At 58.9% G+C, this 25,242-nt stretch overlaps 2 long non-coding RNA genes across 2 annotated transcripts; one reads left to right on the forward strand and one right to left on the reverse strand.

Annotated features, from left to right (window-relative positions):
* Positions 1–1,320: 1,320 nt before the first annotated feature.
* Positions 1,321–3,839, forward strand: LOC131488296 (uncharacterized). The gene is made up of 2 exons (XR_009250151.1): positions 1,321–1,669; positions 1,975–3,839. It is a non-coding gene; the product is annotated as an uncharacterized LOC131488296 (long non-coding RNA).
* Positions 3,840–17,857: 14,018 nt separating this feature from the next.
* Positions 17,858–24,688, reverse strand: LOC131488898 (uncharacterized). The gene is made up of 3 exons (XR_009250292.1): positions 24,409–24,688; positions 19,814–20,052; positions 17,858–18,001 (listed from the first exon to the last, which is right to left on the reverse strand). It is a non-coding gene; the product is annotated as an uncharacterized LOC131488898 (long non-coding RNA).
* Positions 24,689–25,242: the final 554 nt, after the last annotated feature.

Raw genomic sequence — 25,242 nt, forward strand, 5'->3', positions numbered from 1 at the left:
TGGTGGGCCTGAGTCGAGGGTCGGTGTTGGGGGTGCTGGAAGAATCTAGGAATGTTGGAGACTTGACAGCAGGCAAGAGGGGGATGAGGCGTCTCCCGGCATCTCCCCCCTTCCACCTGCTTCTCTAAAGGGGCTCTTTGGAGAGAAGCTGCAAGGCAGGATTCCGGAGGACTCCTGCTTCTCTTGGCCTCAGTTGTCCCATCTCTAAAATGGGGACACGCCCGGCCGCACCAGGACTCACGGAGACACTGCTGAAGGCCTGACCTGAGCAGTCAGTAGGTGGCGCTGGTGGGCACGAAAGCCACTCTAGGGCTGGCGGGAGGAGCGGGGTGGGGAGGCGAGAGATCCTGCTGTGGCTCTAGGGCAGCTGTCTGTGGGAGTAGCCCCAGCAAGGTGCCGGTGAGGGCTCTCACGACTCCTGGGGGCAGAGGAACCGGCTGGTGTTGGAGGCTCTCCCCTTTGGGGGAGCTGCAGACCCTGCCTTGGGTACCTTAGCTGTCTATGGGCATCTCCAGCTCAGCGTGCACCAGACAAGGGGTAATACCCCTCCGGAGTCCCCCCTATCTCCCCGTCCCACTGGGTGGGGCCTCCTCCCAGGTGTGGCGGAGTGGCATCCCATGCCCTTGGCCCTTACCTGGGCCCTGTCCCTGAGCCCTGCCGGGGTCACCTTTAAACCCCCCACCATCGGCCCCCTGGGACCCGTGTGACCGTGGTAATCTCCTCTCCCACCCCTTCTAACCTCCGCCTAACATCTTAAAGAAGCTTCCAAAGTGTCACGTAAGGCCCTGCATCTGCAACTTGCAGGGTGCCTGGCCCTCAGGATAAAGTGCAAGGCCCTGATAAGGCCCACGAGGCCCTGAAGTGTGGGGCTGGCTCATGGCTGCAGCCCTGTCCTTAGTCACGGGCTGGCTTGCCCCAGAGTCCAGGCAGCATGGTGTCCCTCCCTCTGGGTCTTGCGCAGGCCTCTCTACTTTTCCTGTCCATCTGCCTCGTGGGTAGGCTGTGTGGGTTCCGGGAGTCACCGCTTGTCTTGTTTGTGGGGTGCCTGGCATATATGAAGCCCTCAAGAATGTTCTGTGTCCGTATGCCTACGATTACTCTTGCCCTCACCCAGCATGGGATGATGAAGTAGGTGGATACAGAGATGAACGAATGAATGAATGAATGAATGACACTCCCCTGCATCTTCCCTGGTCTCCCGGATGGTTCCGAGGTCACGGAAGGAGGTGGGTCCCCTGCAGGTGGGACCCAGGCCAGCTGGGGAGTCCCGACTCCCCCCCCCCCCCGCGGGGGGGGGGCAGGTCTTAGGTTGGCCATGGCTCCGCCCTGACCTTAACCCCAGAGGAAGGAAGGAATGGTGGCCGGGAAGAACGCCCCGCCTACCTGGGCAGCCCCGCCCTTCCGTTTTCTTTCCGTTTCATTCTGTTGCAAAGGAGGAAAGGCCGACCAGGTGGATGGGGCTGCAGGCACAGACGGACAGATATTTTGCAAGTGAGACCAACGGACTTCTGGCGAGGGGCTGGGGCCTCTTTTGAGCCGTCTAGGTCCTCCTGGGTGGACGCCTCCCAACCCGAGATAGCGCCAAGGTTAGATCACTCAGGCGCAGCCTCCAGCCCTCCCACCCACGATGGCCCACATGGCTTCTGCCTGGTCATCGCCTCGTGCAGAGGTAAGGACGGTCTCGAAGCCCCAGAACTGGGGCTGGAGCCCCTGGTGTCTGGGTCAACCTGTGCCGCTTATAAACTCAGGCCGAGACGCCCACTCTCTCTGAGAAGGTGAGGTTGGGGCTCTGGGGTCAGGGGGAGGGACCCCGCTTCCATGGATTTGGGCAGGGCACTCTCTACCTCTCAGGTTCTGGGCCTGGGAAAGGGAGGAGTGAAGGGACCCAAGGCCATGGGGGCCCGCATAGGAGCCAGCCTCCCACGTGGGGTGTAAAAATCATGACATATTCAGAAGCTGGAATGTTCTTCTCAGGCTGTAAGTCAAGCGTGGTCACATCACCTCTCCAGCCACCAAGACCTCTCCAGGCACTTGGGACAGTTGCCCACCCCACGAGGCCCTGGAGGTCTGGCCCGGCCTGCCCAGGTCTATCCCGCTCATACGTGGTCTCTGCTCCGGCCTCCGGTCTCGCTGGCCCAGCTCCCGAGCTCCCCTTCATGCATGCTGTTCCCTCTGCCTGGAACTATGCTGTTCCCTCTGCCCAGAACAGTCCTACCTCCGACCCCATACCTTCTCTCCTTAGCCCGCTGAGTAGCCGCCCCACGTCTGCCTCCTCTGGGGCTCTGCACACCTGTTGTCGCGGCTCGGGTGTGTGATCGTGTTTCTCTCGCCTCGTCCCTGTGCCCCTGGAGGACAGGTTCTGGCTCCCCTTGTCCACTGGGCGGGAGGCACACGTTCCACGGAGAGATCCAAAGCTGGGGCCCTGCTGCCTCCCCCTTCCCTCCCGGCCCGGCCGGCCCTGGGAGGAGACGTTTGTTTCCCTGGGGAAAAGGGCCTCTCAGGACGGCATCTGCCACTGGAGAAACCGGGAGGAAGAGGGAGTCCAGGCAGACGTGGGCTCCGGGCCTCCGGAGGGCCACGGATGCCACCAGGCGCCCCTCGTGGAGTCAGGGACAAGGGGTTCTGGGGAATGGCTCTCCCTGAGAGATCGGCCGTTCAAGTGGACGTTGAAAGAGCCATTAGCTTGAGGCACCAGGAGACGCGCAGGAAACAGGTTCTGGACGGAAATGACATGGTCCCGTGTGGGTGCGAGCTCAGCCCCTTGGTGGGGTCTCCTGGCGGTGCAGGGGGGAATCTGTACCACCCTGAATGCCCTCTGGCTGTGCAGGGGGGAGAAGGGCAGGCCTGACAGCACTCCCCCCACCCCACGACCCCCTCCAACCTGGGACCCTGCCCTGGGGGTGCCGGGCACCTGTGAGCGTTTCCATCCTGGGGCCTGGGGCCGTGAGTTAGGACCACCGGCCAGGGTGGGGTCCCCGCGCTCCCACCTGCAACCCCCAAGTCCTTCTGCTGTGGACCCCCTGCCTGTAAGAGGTTTGCACGCCTCACTTAACAGTCGGGACCACTCCCCGAGGAGCTAGCTGCTCTAAATGGCCATTTAACAGATGAGGAAAGGGAGGCCCAGAGACGCGCAACAAGAGGCTTGGGAGAAGCTTTCCTCCCTCTCCCAATCTCTCCCCGCTCCTCCTTTACTAGACAAGATTTTCCTGCGCAGGCGTGGGCCGGGTGTTGGGAATACCAAGAGGGCCCTCCTGGGCCTCTCCCCGGCTGGTTACCAGCAGGGGACAAGCAGGTCAGTCCCCAGGCCAGCTCTGGGACACTGGCGGTGGCCCCTGGAGAGCTGTGCGGGATGGGGCTGGGAGGCCGGGTCTGGCTCGGGGAAAGTGTGCTGCGATCCATTAGTGATGTCTGCCGTGCACGTAGGCCTGGGGAGAAGGGGCGGGCTTTGCTGTCCACCCCTGGAGCCCAGACCCGCAGAGCCTCTAAAACCCCTCCCGACAACACCGGCTCTTCTCTCCATCTTCAGATGAGAAGGCAGGTTCTCTGTGAGGTCTTACGGCTCAACCATGGCAGAGCTGGGACCTGAGCCCAGGCCCCGAGGGTCCCCGTTTTCCTCGGCCTCCTGCTACGGTGCCCTGACTGCCTCTTTGCTTCGGCTGCTAGGGAGCTCCGAGGACAGCTTGGGGCCTGCCCTCAGGTGCCCCCTCAGCCTGGGGTTTGGAGCATTTCTCTTGCCCCCTCCTCTGGGCTCTTTATCCTCCCTGCCGGGCCTCCCGTGGAGCGGGCCGGACATAAGTTATCAACTATAAATAAAACCAAGACTTCCGTTCTGGCCCTCACTTGGGTTTCCCGGTGCATTTTTTTAAAAGTCCTTAATGGAAGGAGGGGCGGGGAGGCTCCTAACGGAAGATGACATCACCATCAGCTGGCCCCGGGGGGCAGGCCCCCAGCCCCACAGGCCCGCGTGGGCCCTGAATGCCCCCATTATGAGGGGGAACCTCATTACACAAGTTGCGCGGGGCGGCGGAATTTCAAATGGGGTTTTGTGGTTTCTGCCCTTTGCTGCGAAGCACACACACAGGCAGCTGCGGTCACCGGCTTCCTCTGCCGCCACAGCCCTGGCGCCCGGCCAGCCCGGTGACCACCTCTTCCACCATGAGTCAGTTTCATTCTTAACTCTGTGACTCAGGCCTCTTTAAAGGGACAGCAGAGCCGACTGGCCTGGGCAGGGATGGGAGACAGTGGAGGAGCCTGCCCTGGGAGGGGGGAGGGAGGGGAGCGGAGGGGAGGGGCCCTGGGTCCCGTGGAGGAAGGAGGGGTGGCTCTCCACGGGCGGCAGTCCCTCCACCCCCCCCTCCCCCGAGATGTGGGGGGTTTCCTGCCTGCTCCCAGGGAGAGCAGCCTGTGATTCCCCCAAATCTGACTGTCTGCAGGGCGGGAACCCCCGGGCATTCAGCGACCTTGCTTTTTGTCCGGCCAGAAGCCCTGCCCGAGCCGTGGCCCCGGAGGCCGGCCGGAGCCGTGCACGCCGCCCTCTCTGTCCTGCCTAATTCCCATCACTGTGCCCTTCTGCCCCCCCGCCCCCCCGCCAGGCGGTGCCCCCTGCCACCTGGGACGCACGTCCCCGGCTTCCCGTGGCTCTGCCTCCTCCCTGAGGCTCCCCCTGCCACCCCGTCGGAGCAGCTGAGTCCTTCCTCTGTGGCATGAATAACAACCCACAACTCCGTCCAGTTTGCTTGTGGGTTAACTGGCTCCCCGCCCCCAAAGACTGTCAGCCCCACGAGGGCAGGGCCCCTGCATGTCTTGTCACAGCACAGGGCCTGGCACACGGTAGGTGCTCGGACGAGCGAATGGGTGAATGGCCGGCAGGATTCTTCCGTAGCCCATGCCTGTCGGGCCAACCCCCCCGGAGAGTGTGGGGCAGGTCCTCCCTGCCAGATGGGGCACCAGGGCACAGAGGAACCTGTGTGCTGGACAGGCCAAGGTTACCCGTGGATGTTCCCGAGCCCAGGGGCTCCTGCAGGGGCAGGTCTCTGTTTGGGGCCCCAGTGAAACCCAAGAAGAATTTCCCTGTTTTCCCTTCCGTCTGACTCACACTTAGGTCGAGAAGTTCCCCTTTTGGTCAGCGCCTCTCCCAAGGCTGCTGAGTGGCCGGGAGAGGCCGGTGGGACCTGGGCTATGGTTCCATTCACAGAGATAAGACCTACCTGGTGCCCCCGTCCTGCCTGCATTTGTGGGCCCCCAGCTGGGCCCAGCTCACAGCACTGGCAGTTTCGCAGGGGGCGGGGGGGTGCTCATGGGGGTCTGAGCTGCCCGGATTCCCGCATCCACATGGCTGGTGTTCATCTGGGCCTCTCCCTGCAGCCTGCTGGCTCACCGTCCTTGGGGGGGCTGGGACAGGGACTGGAGTCTGGACCGGCCCCAGAGGGGGACTGACCCGTCTCTGTCCCAGGCAACCAGGAGGCCGGGGTGGGGGGTGGCAGCCGGCCTGTGTGATGGGCCCATTCCCCTCGGCGATTCCCCTCTTGAAGGCTGGGGTGGATGGAAGAATGAGGGAAGGGAAAGGAAAGAGAAGAAAATGTTGGCTTTGGGGGCACAGATTCTTTTTAAAAAAAATTTTTTTTTAACGTTTATTTATTATTGAGAGAGAGACAGAACATAAGCAGGGGAGGGGCAGAGAGAGGGAGACACAGAATCGGAAGCAGGTTCCGGGCTCCGAGCCATCAGCACAGAGCCCGATGCGGAGCTCGAACCCACAAACCGTGAGATCATGACCTGAGCCGAAGTCGGACGCTCAAGCTCAACCGACTGAGCCCCCCAGGCGCCCCTGGGGGCACAGATTTTCCACGCGGCCACGGCCTCCTCCGAGGGGCCGTCCACAGGCAGCCCCAGGGGTCTCACAGCGTCGCTCATTCCTTGCTCGGCAGCCGGTCCCGGAGCCCCTCGGTGCCAGGGCACGTCGGGGACATCATCAGTGACTTGCCGCGATCCCGCCCGGCCGAGCTGCCAGTCTGATGGCGGAGCCGGACAGCGAGAATGTGGTGTGGGAAGTGACGTAGCAGAAAATGCACGGAAGGGGACATGCCCAGCTGGGGGGTCACGGAAGCCTCCCAGGAGGAGGGGGCATCTGGGAAAACCCCGAGTAGGGAGGAGACATCAACCGGGGGAAGGGTAGGGGGAGGCAAGGAGGGGAAAGCCTCTGGGAGGAAGGGGGTATGTGCAAAGACTGGAGGCAAGAGGGAAGGTGTCGTGTTGGAGGCACTGAGGCCATCGGGGCAGCGGGAGAGGACAGAGTGCCCGGTGCAGGGTGGGCACACGCGCAGGGCAGGGGACACAGAGGCTCGGAGGAGGCCGGGGCCCTGCTGGGCTGCAAAACCAAGCTGAGCAGCTCTGATGTTTCCCAAGGATGGTGAGGAGGCTTTCCGGGCTTGGTCTGCTTCTGGAACCAGCTTCTGGCTGCCTCTGGGGTCACGGTGGGGGTGGGGGAAGGGGCACCTGGGCAGGGGCCCTGGGAGGGGGGGCGAGCTTCCTCCTCCTGCCAAGGCTCTGCCAGAGCTGTGGGGCTGCCCCGGGGGCGGCGGGGGGTAGGGACACCTCCAGGCCCGGTGGGCAGGGGCAGCCAAGACCATCGCTGGAGGGAAAGCTGAGTACCAGCTTGGGAAGAGCGGAAACAGGTGAGCTTAAACCAAAGAGGAGGGACTGGTGGGTGAGACACCACCCAGGCCTGGACCCTCCCCTCTGGGGCAAAGCAGCTCCCCCGGGGACCATCCCCAGAGATGCCTCAGCAGCTCCCTTGTTGGCACAGGGACAGAGATGACAGGCTGTGGTGCTGGGTCCTGGTCGGGACGTTGGCTCCCAATGCACTTGCGGGTCTCATTGGTCACCCGTGGCCATTTGTTACCTGGGAGACTCTTCTGCTGGGCCCCTCTGTGTGTGGCCGTGAATAATGGAGAGCGGCCGTCGAGCGGCGAAGGTAAAAGATGGGGGTCGATTCTCAGCCGCGAGGGGTAGGGCGCGGGTGGAGGAGGCAGGTGCGGGGTGTTGCCAGGGAGGCTCTCCCGGTGGCAGCTTCCGGGCCACTCGGGGGACCCGGCGTCTCCACAGCAGGTGAGACGTTCCCACCAACTCCGCCAGCTTTGCCCGCACACCACAGCCTCCTGTTTTGCGCCCCATGGGATGCGACGTTGCCTCCCCTCGTGTAGTTGAGGAGACGGTCCCGTCCGGGGCCACGCAGCGCTGTGCGGCTCAGGGGTCCCCACTGCCCCCCGCCCCAGTCAGGGCTGCTGCGGGCACCAAATCCAATCATAAGAGCGGAGTGCTTTGAAATGCAAAAGCTGCAAGGTGGAATGACGGTGATACAGACACAACCATTTATGGTTTTATGAGGCTGGGCTGCCCCTGTGCTGGGCCAGGCCAGAATTAATTCGGCCCCGCAGCCAAGGACCACAGACCCAGCTAGGAGCGCTGGGAGGGGCAGGCTGGGGCCAGACAGGAAGCGACAAGCATTGCTCATGCTTTCTGCTGCCCCAGAGTCTGGAGCCTCAGGCCTTCCCAGCAGCAAGTCCGTTCTCCTTGAGTCAGCTGGCGGGAGAATGGAGGGCGGGGGAGCTTTGGGGCCTCTCCCTCCCCAACCAGGTGAGGGGGGAAGGATAAAGATCAGGAGAAGCAAGAGTAAGACCAGGGGTCCACAGTCGACCAGGAGGGTGGGACGGATGGGGGAGGGGCGATTCTGCCCGGCCTAGAGTTTTCTCAGTCTAGATCTGGAAACCTGGTGACTCCAAGCTCCCGAAGGTCACGGGCCATGACCTGGGTCACGGAGGCTGATGGGATGGATAGGTTTGATGGCCGGAGAGAAGGGAGCGGGGCACAGAGGACTGGAAGGTGAAAGGAAAGTCACAGGACCTTGGTTCAGCGAGTAATTGACGGATGGGTGGGTAGATAGATGATGGATAGATGTGTAGGTGAACAGATGGATGGGTGGATGGATGGATGCATTAACGATGGATGGATGGCTGGCTGATGGATGGGTGGACAGATGTGGTGAATGGGGCGTGAATGAACATAGGGATGCTGAAGACATGGGCAGGCTGCAAGGAAGGGCTCACATTGGACGGATGGATGGACGGATGGATGGACAGATGGACGGATGGACAGATGGACGGACGGATGGATGGATGGATGGATGGATGGATGGTTGAGCGGGCATGTGGGTGGGTGGATGGACGGATGGATGGATGGATGGATGGATGGATGGATGGATGAGCGGGCATGTGGGTGAGTGGATGGATGGATGGATGGATGGACAGATGGACGGATGGATGGATGGACGGATGGATGGATGGATGGATGGATGAGCGGGCATGTGGGTGAGTGGATGGACGGATGGATGGATGGATGGATGGATGAGCGGGCATGTGGGTGAGTGGATGGATGGATGGATGGATGGACAGATGGACGGATGGATGGATGGATGGATGGATGGATAGATGGATGGATGGATGGTTGAGCGGGCATGTGGGTGGGTGGATGGATGGATGGATGGAGGAATGGATAGATAAGTGGATGGATGGATAGATGGATAGATTAATGGATGGGTGGGTTGGTAGAGAGTGGAAACAGCACCTGAATTTATCTCAAGGAAGGAATGTGGGAAAGTAAGGTGATTCCAGCAGAGGCCTTGGTGGGGCCAGTAGGACCTCCTTGTCAGAGTTTTGGCATGCATGGTGTGATGCCCATGGCCTCCACCAACGGGGCAATAGCCTGGAGGTTGCTGACCCAAGCTAGGACAAGTATACTTGGCTCCTCCTCTTGCCTTGGCTTTCTCAGCCCCTTCACCTTGGCCTCATCTCCCCTCCAGGCCTTGATTCCTCTGTCTGAACAGGGAGACTTGCTAGGTGAGATGGGCCTCTAAGGAAGGCAAGTGGAGGCTCCTGGGTTCTCCAGGGGCCAGAGGCAACACCCCAGCCCTTCTCCCGTCCTGCTCATGGGCTCCCCCTCCATCCGCTCCTGGGCTCAGTCCAGGCACCTGCCATGCACCCTCCTCCCCACCATTCTCCAAGCATCTGGCTACAAGTCCAGCCCAAGAGATGGGCCCCGGGGAAAAGGAGAACTGACCTCTGCCCCGAGGTGGGCAGCTGAGGGGCTGCCGTGGCCACAGACGGCTGCTCAGACCGCTGGCAGGTTCCAGGCTGAGTCACCCTGAGTCACCACTGTCACTTCCTACCACACATTCCCTCATTCATACAGTGTCTCATCCCTAAGGCCACTTCCCTGGAATCTTCTCGGGCAGTTGCCAAGGGTGTGGGGGCACTCAGCCTGCCCCAGACGGACGGGCCAAGAACTCGGCCCTCAGAGCCCTGCAAGGAGAGAGGCCCGGACAGTGTGGCCTCCCTGGAAGAGGGTGGATGCCCTCTGAGCCCCGCTCCGGCCGGGGAGCCTTCTGACCCTCACTGGCCAGGCACTCCCTGGATGGGCGGGGCAGGTCCCTCCCGCTGTGAGGTCTTGCACCTGCAACCTTGAGACTCGGGTACCTGGAAACACACCAGAGCGTACCTGGCAGAGGAGGGGGAAGTGGCTCGCCTGCCCCCCTCTCCCGTCTCCTGCATGCCGCTCATTCGTTCCTTTGCCTCCCACATGTTTCTCGTGTGCATTCAGCCCGTCTGGCACTGGGCCGGCTCTGGAGAGACACCGACCCCACTCCTCGCCCGCTGTCTTTCCACCTTGCCCAAGGAGGAGGCGGCTGTGGCCAGAACGTCTCGCACACATCTCTCCCTCCGCCAAACGCCGTGTCCCATTCGTGTCACCCTCGCTTTGTGTTTGAAACCCCACTGGGTCTTCAAGCCTCTGCCTCAGCAATTTCTCTTTAAACGTCACAGGGAGCCACGGGACGTTTTCACTCCGAACCATTTTGTACGAGAGCCCCAACCACAGGCTGTGTTCGGTTCGAATTCCCAAGGTCACCAAAGGAAGTGCAGCTGATTACAGACAGTCCCCAACTTGACGTTGTGGAAGGGACACGCGTTTGGGAGAAACCGTGCTTCGAAGCTTGAATGTGAATCTTCTCCTCCTGGGTCCGCGATCGTCTCTCGGGGTGCCGGGTAGCGGCTGGGGCCCCAGCTCCCGGTCGGCCAGCGGTCGCCAGGGTCAACAGCCGGTGCTCGGACCCCCGTCTCTACCCACACAGACACTCTGTCGGCCACTTTCAGTACAGGATTCAACACGTCACGTGAGACACTCGATGCTTTGTTGTAAAATGGACTTTACGTTCGACGGTTTTGCCCGACCGTAGGCCGATGTCATTGTTCAGGGCTGGTAGGCTGAGCTGTGATGTTCGGTAGGTTATATGTGTTATCAAATGCACCTTTGACTTTGCAACATTTTCCGTTTGGCATGGGTTTTTTAGGATGTTACTCCAGTGTCAGTTAAGGAAGGTCTGCATAACCTGATAGGCATCAGAGTCTGTCGATTCCCGATTGACTTGAGGGCTTGCTGTCCAATCACCGTGTTCTTTGATAAGATTTTACCCATCTTTTGCAGGGATCCCAAGAGGCACCCCATTGCGGGACACATTTGTGTTCCTCCCTCACGAGGAACCTGCCCGCGTTATACCCGGAGGATATGGAGGGCCTGGATTGCGCGGGCAGAGAAGAACGGAGGCTTTGGAGTCAAGAAGCCTGTGCGAGTTTGGCAGGCGCCTGCTTTTCTGGACCACCTCTGCTTCACGGGAAGGGAGGCAGGTGGCACAGGGGTTAAGAACGTGGGCTCTGGGCTCCGGCTGCCCCTCTCCAGCTGTGTGTCCTTGGAAAAACTCTTTGAGCCTCCTTTTCTTCGTCTGTAAAATGGGGATACTCGTGATCATCACTCCCTCACAAGGCCGTTTGACGAATTAAAGGAGCTAATACGTGGAGGCTGATCTAAGACGAGTGATACGTGTGAAGCGCCTGGTGTGAGGGAAAGGCGCAAAGGGCACCAGCTGTTTTCTCACTGAAGCGGCTCATTTGCGAGGGGAGCAGCCAGCACCACGGGCGCAAGCTGTGGATGAGGCCTGTTATGGTCAGAGCCACGAGGGGCCAGGGTCCCATCTCACAGATGGCAAAACCGAGACCGGAAGGCTCTGGGGCCGCCTTCTTAGTCACCCAGGCAGCTGGAGTGTCTGCGTGTTCCCCTTTCCCGGCACCGGGCCTGGTGGCCGGTCAACGTGGAGCTTACTCAGAAGGAGCACAGGACCTTCCAAGTGGCATTGGCTTGGCAGAAGGCCGGGCACAGGGCAACCGATATGACCAAGGCCTTCTTGCCTCTGGTGTGGGGATCAGGGCCCCTGGCGGACATCTTGAGAGCATTTGTGTTTGGGGGGGTGGAGGAACGGGGGACACCCCCCCAACTCGCTTAAGCCTCAAAAAGACCCCAGTCGAGGGCGCCTGGGTGGCTCAGTCAGTTGAGCATCCGACTTCAGCCCAGGTCATGATCTCACAGTTTGTGAGTTCGAGCCCCACGTCAGGCTCTGTGCTGACAGCTCGGAGCCTGGAGCTTGCTTTGGATTCTGTGTTTCCCTCTCTGCCCCTCCTCTGCTCATGCTCTGTCTCTCAAAAGTAAACAAATGTTGAAAAGAAAAGAAAAGAAGAAAAAGAAAAGAAAAGAAAAGAAGAAAAAGAAAAGAAAAGAGAAAAGAAAAGAAAAGAAAAGAAAAGAAAAGAAAAGAAAAGAAAAGAAATACCTATTTTCAGGAGTGGCTCAGTAGGCTGAGCATCCAACTTTGGCTTAAGTCAGCGATTAAGTCAGGTTCGTGGGTCCGAGCCCCATGTCAGGCTCTGTGCTGACAGCTCAGAGCCTGGAGCCTGCTTCTGATTCTCTGTCCCCCCCCCCCGCCGCCCCGTCCCTCCTCCTACTCTCACTCTGTCTCTCCCTGTGTCTCAAAAATAAATAACCATAAAAAAAAAGACTCCAATCAGCCAGAAGGTGATTCTCGGTGTTGCTGATGATGGTATGGCTCCCTGTCCCTGCCCCCTCCCCAAGCATGCCTGTGGTCACACGTCCTACATACGCTTTGCAACAGTGAGATGTTTCACCTGCAGTTGCTTATAGGTCACTGTCCCTGTGTCTCCATCCCCATTTTCTCTGTCACCCGTCCCCTTGTGTTGGTGGCCCTGCAACGTCTCTGGACATGTTGGGGCTTTGGCTCAGGAGAAGCTGAGCTGGGGATCCGTTTGGCTCGGGCTCACGAGATGTATTTATGTCATCTGTAGACACGGCTGTGAACAGTTGGGCTGATGCTGGGTCCCTGGAGTGGGAGGGGCTTCCGGGGACACCTGCCACTCTGGAGCCTTGCCGGGCACCACGTCGGGAAGATGCAGGGTCGGGGAGGGGGCTGCAATACACATGGGCCGTCCTCAGCACTGGGGTGTGGACAGCGGTCAGGGGAGAAGACTTGAGGCGCAGGCAGCGTGGATCAAAATTCTTCTGATGGGTGGACGGAGGACACAGTTCGTGGATGACGGTCCGTGTGGGCGTGCCTTCTTTGCACGAATGCACCCAACAACACAAGCAGGGGACGCGGAGGCCCTGAGAGGGCAGGGGACTCGCCCAGAGGCACAGTCCCCTTCTCCTGCCACACGGTGGGCTCGGGACCAGACCCAGCGGACAACCTCTCAGGCGAAGAAACGCATCAAAACGAAAACCGCTGACGGGCAGAACCCCTTTTCACCAGCCACCCGGGTGCTTGTCTCCAGAATGTTCTTCCTTCCTGTTCAAGGAGCATTTGCAGTATCGAAGGATGCCCCTTCCCTCGGCTGCCAGGAAGTCAGCTGTGGGGCCTAGAGGTCAGTTGAGTTAGAATGTGCCGGTTCAGAAGCCAGTGGGCGCCCGGCGCTCCCGGACCCCCTGGGTCTCGGCTGGTCCTCTCACTCCAAGACGCAGGAGGACGCCGAGTCCTGCTCAGCCAGACCCGGGAGGGCTTGGGCCTGGACAAGATGTCCTCCGTTTTCTCCCACTGGGGCCGCACGGTCCCCAACCCAAGTTGTCCACACGGCCTTCCCAGACCCAGCGAGGAGGCCGCCACTGTCCTGCTCAGAAGAGCTGTCCCCTGGGGCGCCTGGGTGGCTCAGTCGGTTAAGCGTCCGACGTCGGCTCAGGTCACGATGTCGCGCTCCGTGAGTTCGAGCCCCGCCTCGGGCTCTGGGCTGACGGCTCAGAGCCTGGAGCCTGCTTCCGATTCTGTGTCTCCCTCTCTCTCTGTCCCTCCCCCGTTCATGCTCTGTCTCTCTCTGTCTCAAAAATAAATAAACGTTAAAAAAAAAAAAAAAGAAAAGCTGTCCCCTGTGTGTGGCCTGAGTAATTGTCGCTGGCCCCTCCATATTCGTGTTACATGAATCAGCTACTGGCCAAACGAAATTCCCGGCCCCCAGAGTGTGTGACTAGTGCTGGGCATGTGCCAAAGCGCTCTACGTGTCGGCCCGGCCATCTGCACGGCGTTCGGAGCCTCGCCGCTTCCTGCCCTCTTCCCCGATCACTTCGGCCCAAGCCGCCTTGGCTTACTACACGGGCCCCTGTGGCCCTTTGGCCCCTCTCTTGCCCCCGAAGGCAGTGATCTTGTCACACCCTGAGCCTCGGGTTCACCTCCAAGGGCTCCGTCTCAGAGAAACCGCAGTCTTGACCAGACCTGCAGCCCACGCGTCTCCCCGCTCAGCCCCACCCGGCCCGTCTCTGACCGTCTCTGGCCGCATGGCCCCCTCCCCCTTTCCTTGAGTGTAGCCACGACGGCCTTCCTGCCGCAGATTCACATTCTGCAGGCAGCCTCCTACCCCAGGGCCTTAGCACTCGCTACGCCCTCCACTGGGGACACTCTTTCCGGGACACCCACACGGTTTGCTTCCTCTTCCTCTTGAAGGCTGCTCAGGGGGCCTCCCCTGATCCCCCTGTTTGCAGCCACCACCACCCCCCCGTAGTCCGTAGCGTTCAGCACTACCTGATGCACGGAACAGCTTAGGCGTTGGTCTTGTTACCTGCTGGACGTCTGCAACCTTGCAGCAGGGCCTCTGGCCGTTTCCCTCACTGCTTTCTCCCCCGCATCTATAACCGCGATCGGCACATAGCGGGTGCCCCATAAACACGGTGGAAAGAATGAAGGGACATCCCCGAAGGACGGGTCACATCGTCCCCTAAGTTTTATACGTGGAGATGCAGCGGGTCTTGGAAACGGATGAGCTGCCTGGGGTCTCGCGGTTCTTGTGCGGGTCTGAGCCTGGCTGCGTCTGGCTGTGGGATCCAGCTTCTCAGCAAGGCCCTCGCTGCCTCCCACGTGCACAGGGTGCCCTGCCTGGCGAGGGAGGCGGAGGGCGGTGCCCAGCACATGGTGGAGGGAGGAGGGCGCACTTCTGGAGCAGAAGCGTCCGGATGCCAGGGAGGGGGGCTCTGGCTTAGCTGGGGTGGGGGCAGTGCTTCGTGGGAGAGGGAACAGCGTGGGCAACGACAGAAAACGGGCGTATCAGCCAGATGGCCTCATCGGGCCCGACTGGAGCTCAGGGGGAGGTGCGGGCAGCGGCGGGGACCCCGGGACAGGGAGAGCAGGCGCGCTGCAGAGTGGCGAGGTCGGCCGGCGGAGGGCCTCACGGGCCGCTGGGAGCAACCCGGAGTCCACACGGAAGGGAGCGGGGCCGGGAGCCGACGCGGGCAAGGTCCTGTTGGGACGACGGGCAGGGGTCATCAGAGTGTGAGGGTGTGTGTGTCACCTGGGGGAGATGCCAGTGCGGCCGGAGCCCCGAGGGCGGGCTCGAGAGCAGAGGAGGGGAGTCGGAGGGGCGCCGGGGAGGAGTCAGCCCAGGTGTGTGGCTGGGGGGCTGGTTGCGGGGAGACAACTTACCCATGGTAAGGGAGGCGACAAGGGGGTTCCGTCTGGGGTGTGCTGATGTCCGGCTGCTCTTGGCCCAGGAGAGAGATCCAGGAGTCCCGCTGCCCACGTGGTGACGTCGGCACGGAGGGCATCGGGTCCCTCCAGAGAGGGGGCGTCTGGAAGAGAGCGGGCCCTCCCCGCCCACACCTGTTGCTCCCGGGCACGGAGCCCCTGGCGCCCGGTTCGTGCCGGCCCCTTCTGACTCAGGAGGCCAGCCGAGGCTGGGGAATCTTCTGTCTGCTGCCTCCGATTTCACAGCGTTAGTGACCAAGGCAGATTTGCTGTTATTTTCACCAGAAAAAAAAAAAAATGTATAGATCTTGGGCTTTTGCCAATAAGTCAAGAGGGAAACGGCTGGAAAGATTTGTGTTTTCAAGGGAACGCTCCTCTTCGGGCTTCGTCCGCCCTGCGTCCTCTTGGAAAACTACCAGGAGGGCTGGAAAGAGCGTCCGGGCCAGGGAGGGGGCAGTGGAGCCTGGGCCCTGGTCCCAGCTCAGGGAGCTGGAGATTCTGGGGCGAAACATGAGCAGTAACTGCCGGGCATCTCAGAGCTGCAGCGTCTCCTCTGAGCCCTGGATCTACGTCCCAGGCATCTCCTCGGTGTCCCATGGGGTGACCAGGGGCACCCCCAGATCGATCTCCCATCAGGTGCCCAGGAGCACCTCCAGATCGATCTCCCAACCTTCTCCTCGGTGTCCCATCAGGTGCTCAGAGACACCCCCAGATCTATGTCCCAGGCATCTCCTCGGTGTCCCATGGGGTGACCAGGGGCACCCCCAGATCGATCTCCCATCAGGTGCCCAGGGACACCCCCATATCTATCTCCCATCGGGTGCCCAGGAGCACCTCCAGATCGATCTCCCAACCTTCTCCTCGGTGTCCCATCAGGTGCTCAGAGACACCCCCAGATCTATGTCCCAGGCATCTCCTCGGTGTCCCATGGGGTGACCAGGGGCACTCCCAGATCAATCTCCCATTGGGTGCCCAGGGGCACCCCCAGATCGATCTCCCATCGGGTGCTCAGGGCCACCCCTAACTCACCACACCCCTAACCAAACTGTTGTTCACCCATCAGCCCCAGCCTGGTGCTCCATGGTGCTCCCCTGTCATCTGTCACCCCGGACATGTCCTTCCAGAGACCATCCGGGGGGTCCTGTCCATCGGTCCTGTCTTGGATCCAGCTCTCAGACTCCTTCCAACCTCCTTCCAAGAATCTCAAGTCCATCTCATTCTCTGTATCTCCCCACCGCCCCTGTTTGCCACCCTGCCCTCGTGGCCTCACGGTGGGTTTCCCCGCGGCACCTCCAGAGTGATCGCTTTAGGCCTACTTCCCTATCCCTCTGGATATGGCTACCCAGAGGTGAGCCATAGCCCCGTCCTCCAGGAGCCCGGGTCCAGTGGGACATAGGCCCCCATGTGACCTACGAGGGACGTAGGGAGTGCTGAGAGAGGGGTGTGCGGAGTGCGGGGTCCAGCTGGGGTAACCCGCAACCCGAGCCGGGAAAAGCCACCAGGAGGAGGGCCGTGTCAGAGCCGGGCCTCCAGACAAGGGAGGCCAGGCGGTGGGGACAGGAGAGGAGCTCCAAGCAGAGAAACTGCATCCTGACCTCTGTCTGGATGATGCCTGGGGAGGTGGCTGGGGAGCTCAGCTCCAGGGACGCCCAGGGCCGGCACCAAGCTTAGGAATGAACGGCTAACAGTCATGGAAAAAAATTATGCTAACGTCTATTGAGCGCCTACTGCGTGCCGGGACCTGAAGTGATATGCATTAACTCACCGATCAGCCCAGCCACGCAGTAATTGTACCCAGTGTTCGGGGTTAGAGACAGAGGCCCAGAGAGGTTCAGTGGCTTGCTCAAGGCCACACAGCCAGTAAGGGCTGAAGCCAGGCTGCCTGGCTCCAGGGCCCAGGTATGGATGGAGGGGTCAGAGTCTTGGGCAGAATGGCCATGGAGGCCCCAGGTGCTCCCGCAGCTGGGCTGTAGCACCAGCAGAGGGTGTCTCCTGACCCTGGGGCCCTATCTGCCACCTCACCCCTGGAGCTGAGGCCCCCTGCTACCCCCAGCCCTGGGGCAGGAATGCTGCCGCCCTCTGCAAAACCTTACGCACATTGCCCGCCTCACGTGCTCTGCACAATCCTGAATGTTCCACGGCCCGTTTCGCAGCGGGGATGCAGAAGGTCCACGAAACCAGGTGACATTCCCAAGTACACGTAAGTCCAGAACCGGACCCTAGTCTGTCCGATCCCAAAGCCCACCCAGCCGCCTCCACAGTGACCCACAGGGGTCAGTGCCAATGTTCGCTAAGCCTCCCTCTCTGTCTTGCCTCGTTTCACATCCTTGGCGAGGGCAGGCTTCTGCTAACCTCTCCGTGCTGTGAGCCCGCGAAGCCAGTAGCTGGGAGAATCCTGTCTCTACCTGTTGCCTGTCTCCCGACAAACCGAGCCGAAAGAGCCTAACGTTTACTGAACACCTACTACGTGCCAGCCCAGCCATCTCACGCCATGACTTTGCAGATGGATCTTTATCACATTTTACGAATGAGGAGGTGAGACTCAAGGAGGTAAAGGTCTAGGTCACCTAGCAGGTGGGGGGGGGGTGGGCGGAAGGTTGGTGGGGGCGGGGGGGGCAGGATTCACCGCCTGGGACTCCAGGGTGCCTGCTGGAGACACCAGAGCAGCCTGGGGGCGGTGCTGGCGCCCCCTTCAGCAGCCTCCTTCCTTCTCCCGCTTCCTGCCTGGGGAGAATTAAGTGGTGAATGTTTTCAAAGTCGACCGTCAAAAGAAAATGTTTGGAGGAAGGAAATGTGCAATTAGGAACTTCAGAGTAATTTCCATCGTGTGGTTTGAGCTCAACTGTAAACACTCAGGATGGAGGGGACGCAGCTCTTCTCCCTGGCTTGGGGTTCCAGCCAGCTCTGCTGGGTCCCTGGGTGGGGGCGGCGGGGAAGGCAGCGGGGCCCGGGGTCTCGGGGCGTTGCGGGCAGGGTCGGCCCCAGGCAGAGGCGGCTGTGCTTTGAGAACAGGCTCCATGAGGGCAGGGGTTCGGCCTGTTGGAGTCTCCTGCCTGGCACACAGTAGGTGCTCAAAAAGCAGCCGTTTGGTGAGCGCCTCGTGAGCTGTGAACATGAGGGGGCCGGAGTGGCGGTCTCGGCTGCCCTCAAGACCCTCCGTGGATGGTTTTTCCAGACTCTTCCAGAGAGAGGACTGATGCCCTGCTCTGGCCTCCCTGGTGGCCATGTTGGCAGAGCGCGTTCCACGCACGGTCCCCATCACGGGTGGCTGATGACTAAGGAGGACAGCACCACCCTTGGGAGACGGTCCCCAAATTCTGCCAGCACCCAGACTCTCCTAAGGTGCTGGAACCCGGGGTCAGGAGCTACACGGGTTGAGGAGGGTTGAGCAGCTAAAGCCTCCTTCTCAGAGTCTCCATCCCATCCTTTCAATCTGAGAAGCCAATTCTGGGACCCCAGACCAGCCCTAAGGGAGCCTCCGCCGAGGGAGGGGGCGCGGGGAGGGTGCTGGCCCTGGGTAGGCCCCAGATCCGGTTCTGCGCCCCCGAGCCGACAGCTGCCCTCAGGCTCCGTGCAGAACCTCCCGTCGGACGGGAAGTGTCTCGTTCCAGCTGGCACAGCCTTATCGAACAGTCGGGCTTTGTGAGTGTGGACAGCTGCAGTGATGGTGACTGACTCTGGGCTGGGGGTGGGGGCCGGCTGGGGGACTGGATTTGGGAGGCTGAGGAGGGGGAGGCCAACGCCAGAGGCATCTGCAAGGGGTGGGGGAGTGAAGATCATGGAGGTTTCATTCAGAGCCTCCCAGAAAGCTGAGCCCCTCAAGTTGGTGCCAGGATATGAGGCCTAATAAGGGAGTGACCGGGAGGGAGGAAGAATGTGCCTGGGGAAGGTGGGAGGGGCAGGGCCTAGCCCCTGGCCCCCTGCACACAAAAGAGCCATCTTTCAATGGGCGGCACTGAAGTAGTCACAAAACTAACCATTTTGGAGGGATGGGAGGATGTAGACACCCTTTCTTTATACAATAATTCGTCCACCCATCTACCCATCCATCCATCTACCCACACATCCATCTACCCATCTATCCATCCATCCATCTACCCAACCACCCATCTACTCATCCATCCATCCATCCAACCATCCATCCATCCATCTACCTTCCATCCATCCATCCATCCATCCATCCATCCATCCATCCATCTATCCATCTACCCTTCCTTCCATCCATCCATCCATCCATCCATCCACTCTTCTTTCCTTCCATCTATCCATCCATCCATCCATCCATCCATCCACCCTTCCATCCATCCATCCATCCATCCATCCATCCATCCATCCATCGATCCATCCATCCATCCATCCAACATTCAAACAATTTTCACTCAGTCACTTCCTCTGCTAGGCTCCAGGGATCCAGAAAACGATCAGACGGTCCCTGCCCTGGTGGCATTCCCAGTGTATGTATATGGACATGGAAGAAGGGGAAACAGTCAGAAGACAAATAAAGCCTTATGGTGACTCCGGGAAGTTCTTAGTTTGAGAAGGTGTAAACCAACTATGGATGGGTGGGGGGGTGTCTCAGTGACCGACCCTCAGGTTCTCACCTGAAAAATGGGGATGATTATTGTGGTGTTAGACAAGACAATGCACGTAAGATCCACACCTTGCGCCTGGCATGGAAGGTGCTTAATGACCGTTCTGCTTATTATTTGCATCACCATTGATATCATTATTATCATCTCTGTCCAGGATGGGAGTGGGGTGGTTTAGGGAAGCCTTCCTAAATGTGGGGTCATTGAGACTGGGTATCAAAGGATGAGTAGGAGTTTGCTAGGTATAAGCCATGGGCTCCCAGCTCCCCCCCACCCCCAGCAGCCCACATTTATATCACGTATATTCCTGCCTCTGCACCTTACTTACCGTCCCTGCTGCTCTTCTCCAGGGTCTCCTTCCTTTGAGATCAGCGTCACCTCTAACTCCTCCAGGAAGACATCTTACCTACTCCGGGCGCCATCTTGCTTCCTCCTCTTTGGAGAGCGACGAGTGCTTGAAGATGGGCTAGAGACCAGTTTTGGGGTTGGAGCACCTCAGTTAAGTGGTCGGGGCAAGACTCGTAACGTTTGACTTGAGACCTGATGAGAAGTCAGCCATGTGAAGATCTGGAGAGGACACAAAACCAGTAAAGGCAAAGGTCCTGAGGAATGAACAGAGAGTTAGGCTTTCTCGAAATGTTTGAAAGGCTTGTGCACCTGAAGCAGAAGAAGCAGGGGCTTAGAATGGAGGTGAGGGCGAGAAGGAGGGAGGGGCCGATCGTGCGGGGCCCTGGAGGTAAGAACTGTGGATTTTGTTCTGAGCAGAATGTGAAACCAAGGGAAGGTGTTAGGCAGGAGAGCAACTGGTCTGAGTAAGTTTTTCAAAGTACCACTCAGGCTACCGTGGGGTGGGGGTGGGGGGCTGTACAAGGAAGGCAGTGAGAAGGGCATCCCAGTAGACAAAGCTGGAGAGGGTAGAGGAGGTGTAGCCGGAGAGACGGGGCCAGATCAGGGCATATTTTGGAAGTAGAGACAACAAGGTTTGGTTTCTAAATCGGCTGTTTGTGGGAGAAGGGAAGAGGGATGATTCCCAGGGGTTTAGCCTGAGCAACAAGGAAAAGGATGAGCCATTTGCAGAGACCGAGATGAGCGTAGAAGAAATAGGTTTGAAAACCAGATGGGCACACACCTCAGTCCAAACACACAGGCTCTGGAGTCGGAGAGACCTGGGTTCAGATCCTAGTCTTAACTGCTTTCTGTCTTGTCCTTGCGTTATTCCCCGAACTCTAAACCTCTGTCTCCTCACCTGGAAGATGAGGGCTTGTCACTTCATGGGGGATATTAGGGCAATTAATGTAACATGCTTAACACAATGCTCCAGGTAAGAGCTCAGATAAAGACTATAATTAGTCATTACCTGTCCACTGGATGGGGAACTCCTTGACTTCATCCAAGCAGCCTGGCTGAATCCCTTGTTCCAACAGGTCCTGGGACCTAGGCTGCCAAGAGCAGCTCCTGACAGCTGCCACTCCCCCCCCCCCCCCACTCAAGTTCCGGGAGCCTTGGGGTATGGGGCCTCCATGGGAGGGCTGCTGGTTCCAGAATCAAGTAAGATCACAGAGCACATTTTGCAATGGGTGGGAGGGAGTGGGTGCCTGGCACCCAGCAAGGAGCTCCATTCATAGTTATCTTCCCAAACCAGCTCTAATTGGCAGAGAAAGCATCCCCAAGGCCCCTCTCTGCTTCATGAAGGGTTTGTAATTAGTAGTTGGGGATCAAAAGGGGGAAAGGTTGGCTGAGGCTATGCTTGGAGGGGGGGAGGGAGAGTTCTCTGAGAGGTGGGATCGAAAGAGTGGGTGTTCTGTTCCAATCCTTTCCCCACCCAACAGCTCTAGAGAGCAGTTACCTAAGCTCTCTAGAGGTTGGTGTTTTCTTGCTCATTTTACCTCCCCAGTGGGAGTGAAGGCTTTGGCTGAGGCAAGGATTATCTCGCTCCTCACAGCGTTAGGTGCAAGTTTACCCATTCTCCCCTCCCTGCTGACGACTTTCAAACACCTGTCTCCCAGTCTGGTCTCCCTGCTGAATTTCAGACCCCATGTCCAGCTATGTATGTTAGCGTCTCCACGCGGATACCCTATGTTGTGGCAGGTTTCACGCTGAATAACTCATGATTCCATCCAATGAACTTTTCATTTCCGTTGTTACTCTTTCCGGTTCTGGGATTTCCATTGTGTTCTTTATTTACTATTCCACTTTCTCTGCCTAAATTCCTTATCTGCTCCCTTATTATAGCCGCGTTTTCCATGAATTCTTCAAGCATATTTTTCTTTACTTCTTTGATCGTGTTTATAATCATCGCTTTGTCCGAGAAGTCTATTATCCAAAATATCCTGGTATTGATTTCTATCGACTGTTGTTTCCCCCTCTTGACTATGAGTCACATTTTCCTGTTTACTTGTGCATTTGGTAATTGTTGATTGCGTGTTGGACATTTTGACGATACGTTCATCATATCATCAGGATTCAGATATCTTTCTCTAAGAAGGGTTGATTTTTGTTCTAGCAGACAGCTCAATTCCTGGCTGATTGCTTGAATGTGTGTGCTCTTGGTTTACTATTTGTTATTGCGGACCTGCCCAAAGCCTTAGATGTCTTCCAAACATCTCTAACTTGGTGAGAATCAAGCTCCAAACTGAAAATCTTGTCGAGGCTTGGTTTCAGGATTTGTGTACCCTACAGTAGGCTTTACTCTAAACTGTGGTCTTTACTACTAAGATAGGGTCTTTCTGGTGTCACAGCTAAACGCCTCAGGGTTTAAGCAGGTTCTGCTCTGGTTGAGCAAGAGCCCCCAAGGTCCCTAGCACTGTTTGACATCCAGCATCTCTGTCCCGCGCTCAAACCTTTAGGGGATGATACCACTTGTTAAGCCTCAGGTGACCTCACATAGACTTCCTCCTCGTCCCCTTGAAGCTTCCTCTTCTCCAGATTCCAGCCCTGCAGACTGTAGCTGCTTTAGCTATCCCAAACTCACTGCTCCCTCAGTTCAGTGGGATCTCTTTCTTTAAAAAAATTTTTTTTTTAATGTTTCTATATTTCTGAGAGAGAGACAGACAGATTGCAAGTTGGGGAGGGGCAGAGAGAGGGAGACACAGAATCCGAAGCAGGTTCCAGGCTCTGAGCTGTCAGCACAGAGCCCGACGCGGGGCCCGAACTCACAGACCGTGAGATCATAACCTGGGCCGAAGTCGGATGCTTAACCCACTGAGCCACCTGGGCGCCCCTTGGGATCTCTTTCTTCTACTTGGATGCCTGCTCGTTGCACTGCCGTGGGGAAGCATCCCCAACCACAGGCCCAGGGAGATCGTGAGGCTCACTTTTTTCCTTCCCTTGGGGATCACAGCCTTGTTCTGCCTTTGATACAAGTTGAAGACCATGGCTTAGTATCTCCTGTTCAGTCTTAGGATTGTCATGGCAGAGGGGCTAATACGGTTCCAGTTACTACGCCGTGACCAGAAAAGAGAAACTCACTCTTATTCCAGACTTACTACAATCCCTCCATTTCGTCCAAACGGATCCCGTGGGGTCCTCTTTGGTACCACCCTTTCTATCACTCCCTGGCGGGGGCGGGGGGGGGGAGCCATCAGCAAATTGGTCACTTTGACCAATTGGAGACCAATTGGTCTCTTTGACATTGGAGCTCTTGGGTCTGTCAAAATTTCCTTCACCGCCCCCGTGACCACCGTCTCTTCTCCCTGGGGCTGCTCTGACGGTCTCCTCGCTGGCCTTTCAACCTCCAGTCTTGCTCTGTTCTAATCCTTTCCCCACCCAGCGGCCAGAAGGCCTGTTCTCGGCCCGTACATCAGCTTTACATAAAACCCTGCCACGTGGTCTTGGCTGGCAGCCCTCGAGATCTGCCCCCCGCCTATGTCCATGCCCCTTTTGACAGCCAGGCCCTCACGTCCCTCCTCACGGGATCTCTGATTTCCAGATGACATCATCATTTCTCGTCTCAGAGGCCTCACGTGGTGGGTGACGGCACCGTTGTGCTCTGGGTGTTTCGCCTGACAATTCCTCAGGCCTTATGTCGTCTCACGCCTCCTGAGCGACCCTCCCTGACTCTCCAAGCCTGAGTCAGGTGCTTTTTCTATGTGCAAACACAGTGCCTGCATTCCCTGTGTCTTAGAAGGCTCGGAGCTCCTCAAAATCGGGAGTAGGAGGCTCGCTGTGCATCCCTGGAGCCTGGCCCGGGGTTCAAGCTCCCTCAGCAGCGGCTTGCGGTTGCTAAGGAACCAGCACAGTGGAGGGTTTGTGCACCATAGTGCTGCGGGGTGGGGTGGGGGGGCCCTGGGGATTTTTACCGGGGATGCAAGTCCCAGAGAGGAAAGGGTGTCTCCATGGGCTGACCACCGCCGGAGACGATTCTGGGCGTTTTGTGAAGGTCTCGCACAGGAAAGAGGCAGCAAGAGCTTGTAGGAGGAAGAGCGAGAGGGTCGTCTGTACCCCAGAGTGGCCCCCTGATGTGGCGCTGCTCTTCCAGGGAGCTTTGGTGGAACACATCCTCAGCACCGGCCGGGACCCCCTCGCCATTCTCCCCACAGAGGCCCCATCTCACAGTGGGGCTCCCCAGTCCGTGAGCGGGTGGCAGGGCCCTGCCTTGGGACAGGAGGGAACAGCCTGTGGCAATCACGATGGTGAGCTCTGGAGACACGCAGAGTGGGGTTTGAGTTTTGTTGCCTCCTGCCCTCGAGACCGCGTAGCCTCGGTTCCGTCCCAGACCCCACGAGGGAGCCCATGAGACGCCGGACACAGGGACGCAAGCTCCAGCCCCGGCTTGCACTGGCCCCCACGAGGCTCATGGGGCGGACGCATGTTTTCAGCTTCGCCGGCCAGTTTGCCGGGTGAATCTCTGCTGAGTCAACGTTAGCAGGTTCCCAAAGTAGAAACCTTGTCAGATCCCCGGGAATGTCAGCCCCGGTGACTCACGTGTGTTTCTCCCCAGAACACGGTCACAGGCCTTTGGAATCAGCTCAGCTATCTTGGAAGAGGCGTTGCGAGGCTGGGAGCGGAACGCTGGGACCCCGCCACACGAGAGCCGGGCCCGGGCCCGGCTGCCAAGAAAGGAGTTCCCACTAGGAAAATCTGACTCAGTCAAATCTCCGCCTTTGTTTCGGTCCACAGTTCCTTGGCTGTGGCTGCAGCTAAGAAGTATGGCTCTGCGACGAGCTGCCTGGCGGAAGGCGGTCGGGATGTTTTTGTTGTTATGGTGACGGTGTTGTCGGCGGTGACGATGGAGGGGATGCTGGTGGGGGTGTCGATGGCGTTGACGCCTCACGCCCGAGAGCAAAGCTGTGCAAGACGCCGGGCCACCCGATCCTGCCACTTACTCCCTGGTGGCCTGGGGCGACTTATCACTCTCTCTGAACCTCAGCTCCCTCGTCAGCAGGGGTTCAATGGTATTGTCTGCCTTTCTGGGCTGCCTGGGGATCAGAGGGACCAGGATCAGCGAGTGCCCGAGACCCCGTGGAAACCTCGGAAGCCGTACAGCGGCAAGACGCTGGGCATGTGCTAGCCGTGTAGACAGGTCCCGGGGTCCACCGAATGCGGCTGTGGGGGATCGTGTTCTGTGATTTTCTTTTTCTGTGCAGCAGGGTTCCCCTCCTTCTTCAGGCAGCAACGCTGCCTTTTATTTGGATAATTTTTTTTTTTTTTTTTACCATTTTTCTTCTCGTGGGGTTTCGAAGGGGCTGGCAGTCTTGGTTCCCACCCCACATCCCCTGGTCACAAGGATGGGCGTGTGGCCCAGACTGGAGTAAGTTG

This window comes from Neofelis nebulosa, chromosome 10 (assembly GCF_028018385.1).
Source record: "Neofelis nebulosa isolate mNeoNeb1 chromosome 10, mNeoNeb1.pri, whole genome shotgun sequence".
In the NCBI taxonomy this organism is placed as follows: domain Eukaryota; kingdom Metazoa; phylum Chordata; class Mammalia; order Carnivora; family Felidae; genus Neofelis; species Neofelis nebulosa.